Source organism: Sebastes fasciatus, chromosome 4, assembly GCF_043250625.1.
Source record: "Sebastes fasciatus isolate fSebFas1 chromosome 4, fSebFas1.pri, whole genome shotgun sequence".
Taxonomy (NCBI): domain Eukaryota; kingdom Metazoa; phylum Chordata; class Actinopteri; order Perciformes; family Sebastidae; genus Sebastes; species Sebastes fasciatus.
In genome coordinates this window covers 1,898,334-1,912,591 of record NC_133798.1, presented here as the reverse complement: position 1 = coordinate 1,912,591, position 14,258 = coordinate 1,898,334, and the positions used below count along the sequence as shown (strand labels likewise).

At 43.8% G+C, this 14,258-nt stretch overlaps 2 long non-coding RNA genes across 2 annotated transcripts in view; both read left to right on the top strand.

Moving 5' to 3' along the window:
- LOC141766939 (uncharacterized) overlaps positions 1-14,258 on the top strand; it is a 282,348-nt gene that overhangs the window by 249,633 nt on the left and 18,457 nt on the right. The gene's annotated exons all lie outside the window — the stretch shown is intronic.
- On the top strand, positions 10,173-12,383 carry LOC141766940 (uncharacterized). Its single transcript, XR_012593716.1, has 4 exons — positions 10,173-10,217; positions 10,549-10,845; positions 10,941-11,337; positions 11,415-12,383. It is a non-coding gene; the product is annotated as an uncharacterized LOC141766940 (long non-coding RNA).

The following is a 14,258-nucleotide window of genomic DNA, read 5'->3' as shown; positions in this document are numbered from 1 at the left end:
CAGAAGGAGGAGGAGCATGGTTAAGAGCATTGGACGCGCAGACTCGGGGTATGGAACTCTCCATGGGTGATGTAAGAGCACTGATGGGAGGGGCAGGAGTGTCAGTGTGGACTCAAAGAGAATTAGAGGAAGAAGCACAAACCAATATAGTAAATGATGACAGACCATGGGCAAGATGTGCCACTCCTTTAGGGGACAGTATAAGGGCAAAATATCCCATACCAGCGGGTAAATTGCATAGCTTGGTGTTCAAAATTAAACCAGATGAATCAGGAAGACAATACCTAAATAGGTGTAGGAAGGAATGGGCAGATGCATCTGGAAATAATCCAGATAAGGTAAATCACCAACACCCATTTAGGGCCGCAGTGTTAAAATATGCACCTCACGGAGTCAAAGATGCCATGGATAATAATCCAGATATGCATGGAGCGGAGGTGGGGAAATGGGAGACACACTTCTTACATCATTGGAGCAAACATGAGGATAAGACAGACAGTGAAATAGGGGAAATGAGGGAAATAGTGGCGCAATTAGCTAAACTACAGTTAACACAAGCTAGGGACAGCGCTACGGAGGATAAGAAAAATAAGAAACAGAAACAGATGGTGCAGACCCCTGCACCAGCCCCGGCTCCAGCGCCATTACCAACCCCAGCTCCCCAATATTATCCTCAGCAATATGGTCCCCCCACCAGCCCCCCAGCAGTATGGGCCCCCACCAGGTCCCCAGTTTCAATATGCTCCTTACCAGAACAGACAGGGACAGAATAGAGGAAGGGGAAGGGGGGGAGGACGAGGCAGAGGAAGAGGAGGACCCCCTGGAGGAGGAGGTTGCTTCCTATGTGGAAGCCTGGATCATTGGGCAAGAGAATGTCCCAGCAACAACCAGCAGCAGAGTCAGGGTGGGCCACCCCCACCCCCACCCCCACAGGCTCCCAACCAGCAGTACGCACCAGTTCAGGCTTCCCTCTATCAACAGCCCCCTCCCTGGGGACTATAGGGAAGCCTAGAAAGCAGAAAAGAGCAGGGATTGGCCGAACCTTGCTTACAATTAACAGTGAACGGTAAAAGAAGATGGTTCATGGTGGATACTGGAGCCCGGTATTCAACAATGGCAGAACCACAGTGCCAACTATCCTCTCACTATGTGTCTGTTTTAGGGTTTTCCGGCCAGGAACAACAGTTACCTTTTACGGTACCCCTCACTGTTAAAAATGGAACTCAGAGTTTGATGCATTCTTTTTTATATGCACCAGAATGTCCTAGAGATCTTTTGGGAAGAGATGTGCTGGCTGCACTGGGAGCGTCAGTACATTGTTCCAAGGAAGGAATATCAGTGGAATTCCCGAATGGACAGATAGTACACTGTTCCGGGTCAGCAGGGAAAACACATCAAATGATGTTAAAAGAACTATCAGACCCACAGGACATAGAACCCATGGCTGAGATATATTGGGTTCTCTTGGACGACCCAAACCCTCTACTGGTCTTTTATCTACAGTGGCAACCATGGATTCGAGCCCTTCATCCCTATCTCCCCGTTCCTGATCCTCCCCACTGCACACTAAATTATGAAAGGGAAAGTGACTTACAATATCAAGATGAGTTTCAACAGCAGTTAGCTGATAAAGGATGGTGTTTACAGGTGACAGACATTATAATAGGACCACAAGGGGTGGCCGCTGTAGTGTCCCTAACCCCAGAGCAAACGGAATGGTACCGTCTTTCAGATTATGCTGTTCCCCATATCTCGTTAGCATTAGCTCCAAAACATCAAGCAAAAGACTTAGGAACTATGTGTAAAGAAGCAGCACAAGGGATCTCTCCTACCATTGAGGGCCTAATAAAAGCAGGGGTGTTAAGAAAATCGTATTCTCAATGGAACACACCCATCCTCCCTGTAATAAAACCCAGTGGCTCATATCGAATGGCTCATGACCTTAGAGTCATAAACGAGGAGGTGTTGACTCAAGTCACACCAGTGCCCAACCCCCACTCTGCTCTCTCAATGCTCATCACCCAAAACCACAAACAGTGAAGGAAATGTTATCATTTCTAGGTCTAACTGGTTATTCCAGACAGTACATTCCTAACTATGCAGGAGACACACAGTTGCTAAGACAGATGGTAACTATGGCAGGTAGGAGGAATCTTACTGCAGAACTGGAATGGTCGCAAGGGGAGGAGGGGTTCATCAGACTGAAACAAAAGATGGCTGAGGCGGCTGCTTTAGCCCTCCCTGATTACTCCCAGCCATTTCACCTCGACGTATCAGAACAACTTTCCACAGCTCATGGTGTTCTATATCAGAAGCAAAGAGGAGACAGGAATGTACTTTACTATTGCAGCATTCTGCTAGACACACCGGAACAGAGAGCTAGTCCGTGTGTCAGATATGCAGCGGCTGTGGCTAAAATAGTTGAGAAAGTAGGTCATATTGTTATGCATCACCCACTCCAAATTCTCACTTCCCATAGTACAGTAGCTTATGTCACCTCATCATGTTTCACTCTCACTCCCTTGAGACAAACTAAGATATTACAAGTACTCTCAAAACCACATGTTTCATTTGTACATGAAGGTTGCAACATGGCTGATAATATGGGTAATGGGGATGGAGAAAAACATTCATGTGCGGAAAAAGTTGAACCTTTTGTAAAACTTAGATCAGGTCTTGAAACATTACCATTAGTGGATCCTGATCTCAGTTTATTTACCGATGGCTGTTGTTTCAGACACCCTACAGAGGGACTAAAAGCTGGATATGCTGTTGTATCCTGTATAGACGACGGTACAAATCCAGTAACCATGTCTTCGGGCCCCCTTGAGGGCAAACAGTCAGCTCAAGCTGCGGAATTAACTGCTGTGGTATGTGCTCTTAGACTCGCCGAGGGTAAAACTGCAAATATCTTCACCAATTCAGCTTATGTATGTAACGCGATCCACAGGGATATGTCTGGCTGGGTTCAGGCAGGATTCAAAACAAGCGGGAATAAATCTATGGCTCATGAAGGACTCATGAAGGATTTATTGGCCGCTATCCACCTTCCTGAGAAGGTGGCTGTGGTAAAGGTAAAAGGTCACTCACAGGGAAGTGACCTGGAAAGCATTGGAAATAACGCTGCAGATGAAGCAGCAAAGGCTGCTGCAGGTTATGTCACCGAATGCATAATGATATTAGCTGAACATGTAAGTAGTTTTATTGATGATGTACAAAAAGCCCAGGAGGACGCTCCTGAGCATGAGAGAAAATCCTGGGAAGACGCAGGTGCCACTGATTGTTTTACTGGTTTATGGCAGAAGAATGGGAAAACTGTCATGCCTGACGGATGGATTCCCTCAATGTTGAAACAGACTCATGGTTTGTGCCATGCGGGAGTGGCTGTAATGATGTTTGCATTGGATGCATGGTGGTTCCCTCAAAAGAGGAAAGTGGTTACTGATTTTGTTCAACAATGTGTTGTTTGTCAAGCATGTAACATAAGACCCACGGAAAAACCACCTGTGGGCACATATCCTAAACCACAAGGTTCGGGTGAACAAATAGTTATGGATTTTACGGATATGGGGATCCGGGCGGGTGGAAAAAGATTTTTGTTGGTCATAGTGGATGCATTTTCCAGGTGGATTGAGGCCTATCCTACTGGAAAAGAGGACGCTAAATTTGTCAACAAACGGGTTTGCCATGGACTGAGGCTCTTCCCATTGCTCTTCTGGCTATGAGATCCTCAGTCAATAGGCAAACAGGTTTAACACCGTTTGAACTCAACTGTGTTGAGGTCCCACAGTGTCTTTGTGTGTCCTACCTGCTGTAGGATACCGCCCGTATTATCAGAAAGTGAATGCTCTTGTCTCAGCTCTCTCCTGTTCAGGTGCCCCCATGCTCCGAAGCCTGTGTTGCTGACAGCACCTGAAGGCCCCCCGGAACACCTTTGGTTGAAGGTGTTAAAGAGGAAGTGGTCGGAGCCACGGTGGACGGGGCCTCATAGAGTGACAGCGAGGACAACGACAGCAGTCCAACTAAAGGGGAAAGGAGGCGTTTGGTGGCACTTGACACAGTGCAGCTCCACAAAGAATCCACCACCCGGTGTGGATTTCATCAGCGGAGGAGTGAACGAGCCAACAACACCACCAGACGAACCGGACAAAGGAACAGCACCAGGGGAAGAGGCAAGCATCTCTGCAGGGACACCAAAGAAGACACGTGAATACGTGATAAACACTTATGTTTTTGTTTTGTTTTGTTTTCTTTTAATTTTTGAAGTTGGTTGGAAGCTTAGATGACAGCTGCAGCTGAAGCTAACTACGAACAAGTACACTGTGTTTTCTTTTTCTTTTTATTATCAACGTTGGTGATTATTATTTACATGCTATATATTCTTTCAGCGTATGGTTATCCTTAAAAAGAGCTGTATGAGACACAAATAAGGGAAAGAAGGTTTCAAGGTCTTGCCGGTTTTACAGTTAAAACACGACTTACAAGTAAAGAACAGGTGACTCAATAGATTGTATGCTTTTTGTTATTTTATTCATTGCATTATATATCGCTTTAGTTATCTTTTACGTTGTGTGCATTCAACCAGACGAATGGGATGGTTAAATAAGGCACTAGTGGTACTGGGATCAGTACTACTGGTGGGTCTTATCCTTCTCTTTTTAGATTTCCTACCACGACAAAAAGCAAAAAATAGACCAGTTCCAACCAGTCAACCAACTAACTCTACTCTTGATAACGACACACAGATATCAAATACCTCTACAACGGCTCATGCTCGTCACAGAGACAAAAGGTCTGCTCAATGTCCACATTCCAAGGTTCACTTAAATTACACGCTGGGGAGTAACACTAGTTTTCAAGTGGATTTGTGTGAAGTAATATCCTGTAAGGGGGGCGACCAGGCATGGCGAAATTATGAAGTATATTTGTGCGGATATGTTAAGGAGTATCAGAAATGCAAAACATGGAGCCATGTGTTTGCATATACATGGGGATGGGAACCACAAAGAGAAGGGTTATTCTCAACAGAAGCCCGAAATCAGATAAATATTATGAGAGGATCCCTCCAAACCGCTGTACAGCATGAAGGATCCAGACGAACGGAACATACCACCAATCCACTAATCTTTACGTTTAAACATTTGAGCAATAATCCATTTTCCGAAGGGGATTGTGGGTCAAACACCACCGGATATATGACATTGGGCGTAGATCACGGGGGTAAAAACACTCTAGCTGAGATACGGGTGAATTTTGAAAACCCAAAACCTCAGAGCAGTAGTACCAGCAGTGCAGAAATCCAAACAACGCCCCCTCCAGGCTCAACCTCAGAGAAAGTATTGTCGTTAGATTATTCCAAATTGGACACATCGGACCTAATAAAACTGGCCACAGGATATGGAGATCAGAACATATGGATAGATTGGTTGGTCCACACTGCACAAACACGAGGTGGTAGATGATAACTCTGTGTAAAAAAACTGTAACACTGTATATAGTATAATAATGATGAATGCCTCATGAGAATATATTTCTAGGACAGAAGTGAACTTAGACAAGTTCAAAAGAGGAATTGTTGGAAATATATCATGATAAAACTGTTGTTCTGTCACAAACTTAATTAGGTTGGGAGTTTAGCGAGTTTGGTGTTAAATACTAGGCTTAGACTGTCTACAGATAAGTGACTGATGTAAGAGGAGGCTATAATGATCACATGAATGATTTCGTGATGGAATGTTGAGTGGGCCTGTAAATGTGTTGTGACATAGGATGGAAAGGTACTGGGTCTGCAGAAAGCCTGACCCCTCCCCCAGGGTTCGCCTGTGAAGGTGTATAAATGTAAATGTATAGCAGAGCTCGGGGTTCATTCACTGCGAACTGAACACTGTATTACATGGTATCAGGGACACATTGATGAATCCAGAACTTCTGTTAATAACTCTGTGCAACTTTGATGAGTATATCTTCGGAATAAATTGATATTGATAACCTAATTTGCATTGTTTATGATTTTAACTCTGAGCTTGCAGCTGCTGAGAAGATAAACCAACACGCATGAAGGTGACGATTCTCTGAGGGAGAATTCCTTCAGACCGATGGCCTGCTCTTTTTGATGCAGCTCAGGTGAGTATTTTTGCAGTATGACTTGTATGCAAGCGTCTACATCAACAAATTGTGCCTTTTATTTGTGCCTTATTTTAAACAGATAAACAAAGAATTCAGAAGGATCACCACTGTTAACCTGGAAACAGCGTTCATGGCAAAACTGGACCAGTACTCCCCCAAAATAATGACCTTGGCCTCGTCAACAGGAGGGGCTGCAAAAATGAAGATCCAGCGGATAAGGAACATGCTGCTAGAGATACCAACTTAATATCAACACAATGTTTGGATTAATATTAAGTTGGTTAAACTTAATTAAGCCTTTAGAGGTCAAAGCAAATCAAGATGGTTGAACTTAATCAATTGGGTTAGTCAGACTACAAAAGACTCATAGGATTTACTCAATAATGCAATAGTTGGGACTACTTGAAAAGATCCATGCAATTTGTTACCTTAATTTTTTAAAGTTGAGCCAGTGGATATTTTTTTAGAGTGTACGCATGGGTCAAAGTTTCCGTACCGGTGCGCACATTCTCCCGTCAAGTTTGTTTTTATAGATCCAACTGTTGCGTGGGAAGTGGAGTATGCCACTTCCCACGCAACAGTTAGTGGCGCAACAGTTAGTGGCGTATAATGATGACTCTCACACATTTAATTTCTCTTCATACTTATAGATCCTGTCATGTTCTGGCTGTGCCAGTCTCTTGTTATTATTTACTTTTATGTGATTTTGGATTTGGTTTCTTTTATATTATTCCGGTGTTTCCTGTTTTATTTTGGTAATTCACTCCTCCTGTGTCATGTCTGGTTTTACTTCCCACCTTTGTTTGTTTTCCCGCCTTTTGTTGATTGTCTGCCCCGCCCTGATTTGTTTCACCTGTGTGTAATCATGTCTTGTATTTAAGCCTGTGTGTTCCCCTCTGCCCTTGTCGGTTCGTTTGTCTCTCCAGCCCCGTCTACCTTGTCCTCCGTGTTCCTTGTTTCTAGTGATGGTGAGATGAAGCCTCATGAAGCTTTGAAGCTTTCCAGCAAATTGGTTCGGAAAAGGGTTCATTGCTCGAGGCTTCATGTGCTCACGAAACCACCTGGTGGTCAAAGAGTGTAAAACAGGCAGATATGATCTTAACCACCTGATCTGTGATATACTGTATTTTGAGCCAGTAAAGGCTGTTGGAAATGACTATAAACAATAAAAAAAAATCCATTACCATGTAATCCATTTATATCTATATAATAATTAATATAATTTCTATGTTCTAGTAAGTATATTATGAGTGTATAACATACATGTATAATAAACTGTAATTGTTTTGTGACTAATGCATCTTATGTGTGTAAACTAATCCTTTGATCAATAATTGTATTGTAGGGTAGTGTAATATAATATAATAATGGCAGGAGGGGTAATATTAGTGTTCTGTGTTACTTCTGGAAAGTGGCATTGGTTTAACCAGGCAGAGGACAGTGAATGTGATTGTGTAACTTGTGAGAGGGCATTGAATGTGCTTGTGTAACTAGGACAATGATGTACAGTACAGGGGAGACTTTATTCATTTTTATTTAGAAACAGAAGCTTCTCAACCGTGTTCGGGCTGAGGCGATTTCTTTTTTTCGACACAACTTCTCCCGCCTTTGAGAAGACTCTCTCACATGGTACTGATGAGGCTGGGGTGCACAGAAATACAACAGCAAGTTTATACAAATTTGGGTAGATGCATTTTTGTCCTTCCCAGTACAAGAGAGGGTCCTCCATTCGTCCAATGTTTGGTTCCGACAGGAACCGCTGGACCTCCACAGTGGCATCTGCCGTCACATTTTGGACTCTCCTGGCATGCATGACACTCTCATCCAAGTGACGCCACAGTTTGTTACCTGAGAAGTACACACAGACCATGTTAGTGAGTGTAGTAATAATAAATATTGACCTCAAAACCAAATAAAAACTACCTCGGGCTGCAGGTTGAGCATCCTGTGATGTTGATGGCTGATCTGACTCCGGGGTTTGAGCAGCCCTAATAACGGCTGCACACTCAGATGTTAGCCTTTTTATAGCCTCTGTGGCTTTGGTTGAGCTGAAAAACCCTATTACCTTAAATCTTGGGTCCAGTAAGGTTGCCAGTGACATGATGCTCATAGATTGAAATGTGTGTAGCCTCTCCCTCAGCTGCCTTATGAGGTGGTCTCCCATTTCCCTCGCCACTGCAGCTGCCGTGCTTGAAATGTCTTCTTGCAGCATCTGCTCCAACATTTTCAGCAGTGGAACCACCTTCGATCCGGAAACATTTTCCTCTGCTGACAGCTCCACAGTGGCATCATTAAATGATGACAGCAATGAAAGGCACCCACTGACAGCGTTGTACTCCTCTGAGGTCAGTGAGGGGATGTCGGTTTGCAGACCGGCTAAAGCTGCCCCCACTGGCTCTCTGAGGTCCACCAGACGGTGCAGCATGTGGAAGGTGCTGTTCCATCGGGTTTCAACTTCTTGCAGAAGCTTCAGTTTTGGCCTCCCCATATCGTGTTGCACCTGTGCAAGCTTCTCCTTTAAAAAAATACAGATTAACAATTATTCCGTCACAGCAGCAGTAACACAAACAAAATATTAGCATTATCAAAAATTGTAATAAAGTCAAAGAACATACCTTAGCAGTGGTGCTACTTCTGAAGTATCCAACCAGCTTCCTAGCCTTGGTCCGGATGTCAGAGAGCACGGGGGTCAGTTCAAGAGCCTTTTTTACTATCAGGTTCAGTGTGTGAGCTATACAGATAGTGTGGCGGAGCCTCAGTTCCCTGCCACAGGCAATCATGTTAGCTGCACCATCAGTAACTAGGCATGTTACCTTATTCGTGATTCCCCATTCCTCCATGAGGGAGGCTTTCACACATGCTAAATTTTCAGCAGTGTGTGTCAGAGGGAATTTAAGTACACCTAACAATACTGAACGCAGACGGGTGTTTTCGTCTACAAAATGGCAGGTAACTGCCAGGTACGCATCCATGTTAATGGATGTCCACATTTCAGAAGTTAGGCTCACTGCAGCCACCTCCTGCACTTTAGCTTGGCCTTCTCCTTTGCTGTGGTGTATTTCACATCCACCATGGCCTTTAGAGCCTAAAGGAAAGAAAAAAACAGTGCTTAATTGTCAGATGTAATATCAAAATACTTTTTGCTTTATCCATGCACCCGTACACACCTGCCTTGTGGGGAGAACATAAGTAGGGTCTAATTTAGACACTAAGTCCCGAAATCCTACATCCTCCACAATACTGAAGGGCTGTGTATCCTTCACTATCATGGAGACCAAGGCTTCATCCAGCTCTTGTTTTCTGGTGGCTGGAAAAAAGAGAATCTATGTAACTACAGTGTCTGTTACCTTTATTTTATTTGCATGATTAGCAAAAGTCAACCTAGTAAAATTGAGACAGTATATTTGTAATATTTGTAATGACCTACCTTGGCTGGGTTCACCTCCAGTTGCCTCCCTGTTCTCATGCAAGGCACGGTAATGCCTTAGCATGGATGACGTGTTATTATTGTAACCCAACTCCTTCGAGCACAATAAACACTTCACCTTTGAATGAAAGACAGATAGTGAAATATAAAGTTTTTGATAAGCAAATGTAATGCACCTGTAATAATGTTATATGAAGCCTACCTTATTGGGAGAAATCAGATCAAAGTGTTCCCATACAGGGGAAGTCCTTCTCTTCCTTGCTGGCTCCATCCAAGCAACTATCAAAAATCTCAAACTATCAAAAATCTCAAGCTATCAAAAATCTCCAACTATCCAAATCTCCAACTATCCAAATCTCCAACTATCCAAACTCGCCTCTATCACAACCACACATTTTGAAGGGATCCCATGGGGTTTATATTGCTGTCAAAACCTCGCGCCAAGATCCGAACCACTTCCTGAACCAGTCACGCGGTACGGCCGGGCAGCGAGGCTTCGGACGTCATCAATGACGTCATCGGTCTAAAACGATACAAGCCTCGATACGCGCATCGCGGAAAACTTCCGGGATTACTCGACACACGCTCCGAAGCCTCGGCACAGCACGTAACATCACTACTTGTTTCCTCCTGCTCTGATCCTGGTGTTCCTCGTGTTTCCCTGGTTTGTGATTTTTGGTTTTGGTCCTCTGTTTGGTTTTTGTTGTTTGTTTCTATTTGTTCTTTTGTACTTGGTTCCCCTCCCTGCCTTTTGTTGTTTTGGATTTTTTCAGCTCTATTAAAGCTCGCTTTTATTTCTAACTGCCTGTTACTCTGCGATTGGGTCCCCTTTGTAAACTCCACATACGACAGATCCACTTTATCATAAACATTTAAAACAGCAGTGTTATTTGTGCTAGTGAGCCATAACTATTCCATAAGCACCTTACAAATGTAAAAGATATCAGCCAACTGAAATAAATCTCAAAATCAAATTCTGCTCAATATCTCATCAGCGCTGTCTCACCATCATGCAAGATGGATGCGCTGGCACTGCTGGAAGACTACGTGAATGGGAGGATTGGGAGTGAACGAGTGTTCGGGGACCATGACGATTTGCTGGCCCATGATGATGACTGGCTATTAAGCCCATTTAGATTCCCTAGAGCAATGCTCTTGGATCGTTGTACTGAACTGGGTCCAGCATTAGTGCGACTGACCAGACGGAACTGCGCCAACCCGGTTAACATCCAAGTACTGACCACTCTGGGGTTTCTGGCAACTGAAAGTGACCAGTGGGAATTAGCTGGCAGGTATGTGTTTGATATGATTATCAATATATAATGTTTACCTTTCTGCCTAAAGCCCCTTTTGGTAATAATACAGTTCTGTTAATTCATATCCTTAGGTCTGGGATTTAACAGCCATCCCTGAGTGCCATAATTCCTGCCGTCTTGGGTGGCATTATTAATTTGACTTCTCCATACATCAGGTTCCCTTACACTGTGGGAGAACAGGCCAATATTAAAAGGCAATTTGCAGCAATGTCAAAGGTTTTCGAAATGTAATCGGTGCAATTGACTGCACTCATATTGCTATAAGGGCACCATATGATAACGAATATGGTTACGTTAATCGGAAGCATGTACATTTAATTAATGTCCAAGTGATATGTGACTCCAACATGGTCCAAACAAATGTGGTAGCACGATGGCCTGGCTCGACCCATGACTCCTTCATCCTGACGCATAGCAGTGTAGGGAACAGACTACAGGCAGGCGCTGTGCGTGATGGCTGGCTCATTGGTAAGTTAATAAACAGTCTTGTAGAAATTCTAAATATTCAAGCCTGATGTATAATTCCTCTCTGTTATAACCTGCAGGTGACAGTGGCTACCCCCTCAGGCGCTGGCTCCTCACCCCATTCCCCAACCCTTAGAGCGCAGAGGAGGTGCGCTACAACGATGTCCACACTCGTGTGCGTTCAGTTGTGGAGCGAGCCATTGGACTCCTCAAATGCCGATGGCGGTGTTTAGATGCCTCAGGTGGTAGACTTTTGTACCATCCGAAAAAGGTCTGCCAGATTATCAGGGCTGTGCTGTGTTGCACAACATGGCACAGAGAGTTGTCCTTGTGGGCGTGTACAGGGCGGGATCTGAGGCGGATTCACGTGCGCACATTTCCAGGTGGACTGATTTATAAACGGAACACTGCCTGCAGGTGTGCATATGCACAGTTTTATAAGTCTGATTTGTTTTGGCGCACGCCATTTCGGCTTTTGTGCACACGTACATTTTTAATATGGATCCTACGCACTGTTTTATAAATGAGACCCCAGGGGTAAAAATGCACGTGCGCACAAAAGCCAAAAATGGCGTGCGGCAAAAAAAATTTGACTTATAAAACTGTGCGTACGCACACCTGCAGGCATTATTCCCTTTATAAATCACACATGGATCTGCCTCACATTCTACACGCCCGCATTCAGCCGTAAATGGTCGATGCAAAGCACCTCATGAATGTTTCTGCATGTGAATGAGCCTGTTGATCAGTGGATCTTTACGGTGAATCACGGCGACTCCCGAGAGGAAGACAGAGAAAAGGAGTTTTTCTGACACAGAGATGGAGGAGCTTGTAGGTGAGGAGGTCTCTGAACACTCGTTCCCTCCTGATTATGTCATTCACGTCATGTAGCTCTCACAGTGACGGTATATCCACCATGCAGCATGTTATGAGTCTCACCGCTGTGTTTATATGTTTACAGCAATCAGACTGATCCATTCACAACTTTCCAAAATGATCAAGACAATCAGTAAAATCCCCCACCTGGATATCATCTGAAAAAGGAAGTTTGACAGGTGAACACTCTTTATTTATTTATTCATTTAAGTTTTTATAGCGAACTTGTCCTGCATTATGATTAGGACTGATAATGATAATGAGGATATGGAGAGTAACGTTTGTGTGAGAGCTGTCACTGGCTTCATTTCCACGCTTTGTTAATTTACGGGTGGAGGTGACTGGAGGAGGCAGAGTGTGTGGCGCACCGCGGTGGCGCACTGGAGACAGTCTGATAGTTGCATATAGCTGTTTTCATTCTGTCTATATGGATACTGTATCTGTCCCTATCTAATAAACCATAAATAAATTAATAAGTCATGTCTTGTTCACTGCAGCGATTTTACACAACAACTTTATGAAAACTAATATGGTACTTGGTGATATCTGCACCATTTAGAAGATCTTATTAAAACTATTGGCGCTCTGTTCTGCCATTCTTTAATGCTATTTGATACAATCTTGGATTTCTACAACCAATAATGATGATTTCAACAGCTGCTCCACAGCTGACTGCAAGTGTGGGTAGTCCGGCCCTCTCCTCTGAGCTCCAGAGTTGGGGGGGACGTGATGGTGAGACAGCGCTGATGAGATATTGAGCGGAATTTGATTTGAGTTGATCTTTTACATTTGTACGGTGCTTATGGAATAGTTATACAGATAACACTGTTGTTTTAAATGGTTATGATAAAGTGGATCTATAAGTATGAGTTGAAGTTAAATGCAACGGTTATAAATGAGACCCCAGGTGATGTTTTGGCAATGCTAATTAAATGTACTGCTGTAATCAACAGCATTGAGATCTGTGGTGTTGTGGGCCAGCAGGTGAGAGAAGCTTCTAGGCTCTCTCTCAAACACCTGGGGCCTCATGTATTAAAGACTGCGCAGCTTTCACACTGGAAGATGGCGTACTCACAAAATTGGAAAAGTAGGTACGCACAGAAATGTTCACATGTATAAAACCGTGCGTACGCCTGTTCCTGCGCACCTTTACTTTATACATCCCAATTGACGTGAAATTGAGCGCAGCTCCACGTGCCACTTGGTCCGCCTTGTCTCCTCCCATTAATAACTATGCAAATGACTATAAACACGCACCCTGCTGTCACTTATTGTCCAAATAACGACGGCAAATCACGCTGGAAAAGGAACAAAAAAGAAGAATTTCACAGAGTGTGAAATTGAAGTGTTTGTTACTGAGGTGGAAGCTAGAAAACATATTACTTTGATGGTCTTTCATCAGGAACCAGTAACAAACGCAACGTCTCCACAGCAGCCGATCGTGTGCTCCCGAAGGCTCCCGAAGGCGCACGGTCAGCTGCGCCCCGTGCCTCGACTGCTGAGGGGCGCCGGTCTGGCCGCGTCCTCACTAAATATATACTATACGCTGTGCTGGAGTCACAGAGAGAGATTGTCAATACAATGAAGGATATATAGATATAGATATAGATATATCTATATCTATATCTATTGGTCTTTTATGCAACGAATTAAAAAGAATGAATGACGTTCTTGGTGGGATAAGTCATATATTAAAAGACCTTATTGAAAAATAAATGTTTGTCTCAACTCACCTCGTTGCTTTACATTCTGTGTATCTCATCTAAACGGCGCCGTATAGCTGCTGCATTTGGCTCATTGTTAGGTGTGCCAGGGTCCGGTTCATCCATCTGTAGCTCCAGGGGACACAGTCTCACCACGGTGGTTTGCCACATTGTGCAGCACGCGATTTTGTTTTTGGCACGGTGGTTAAGGCATGTCATCTCTGGGAAATTAGTTTCAATGTGTTTTTGTTGTGCCTTTGTGATGTTAAACATTATGCGCAAACTAGTTAAGAAATATGTGGGTTTTTTTTTATCCCACATCATAAATAAAGCTCAATAAGTTGA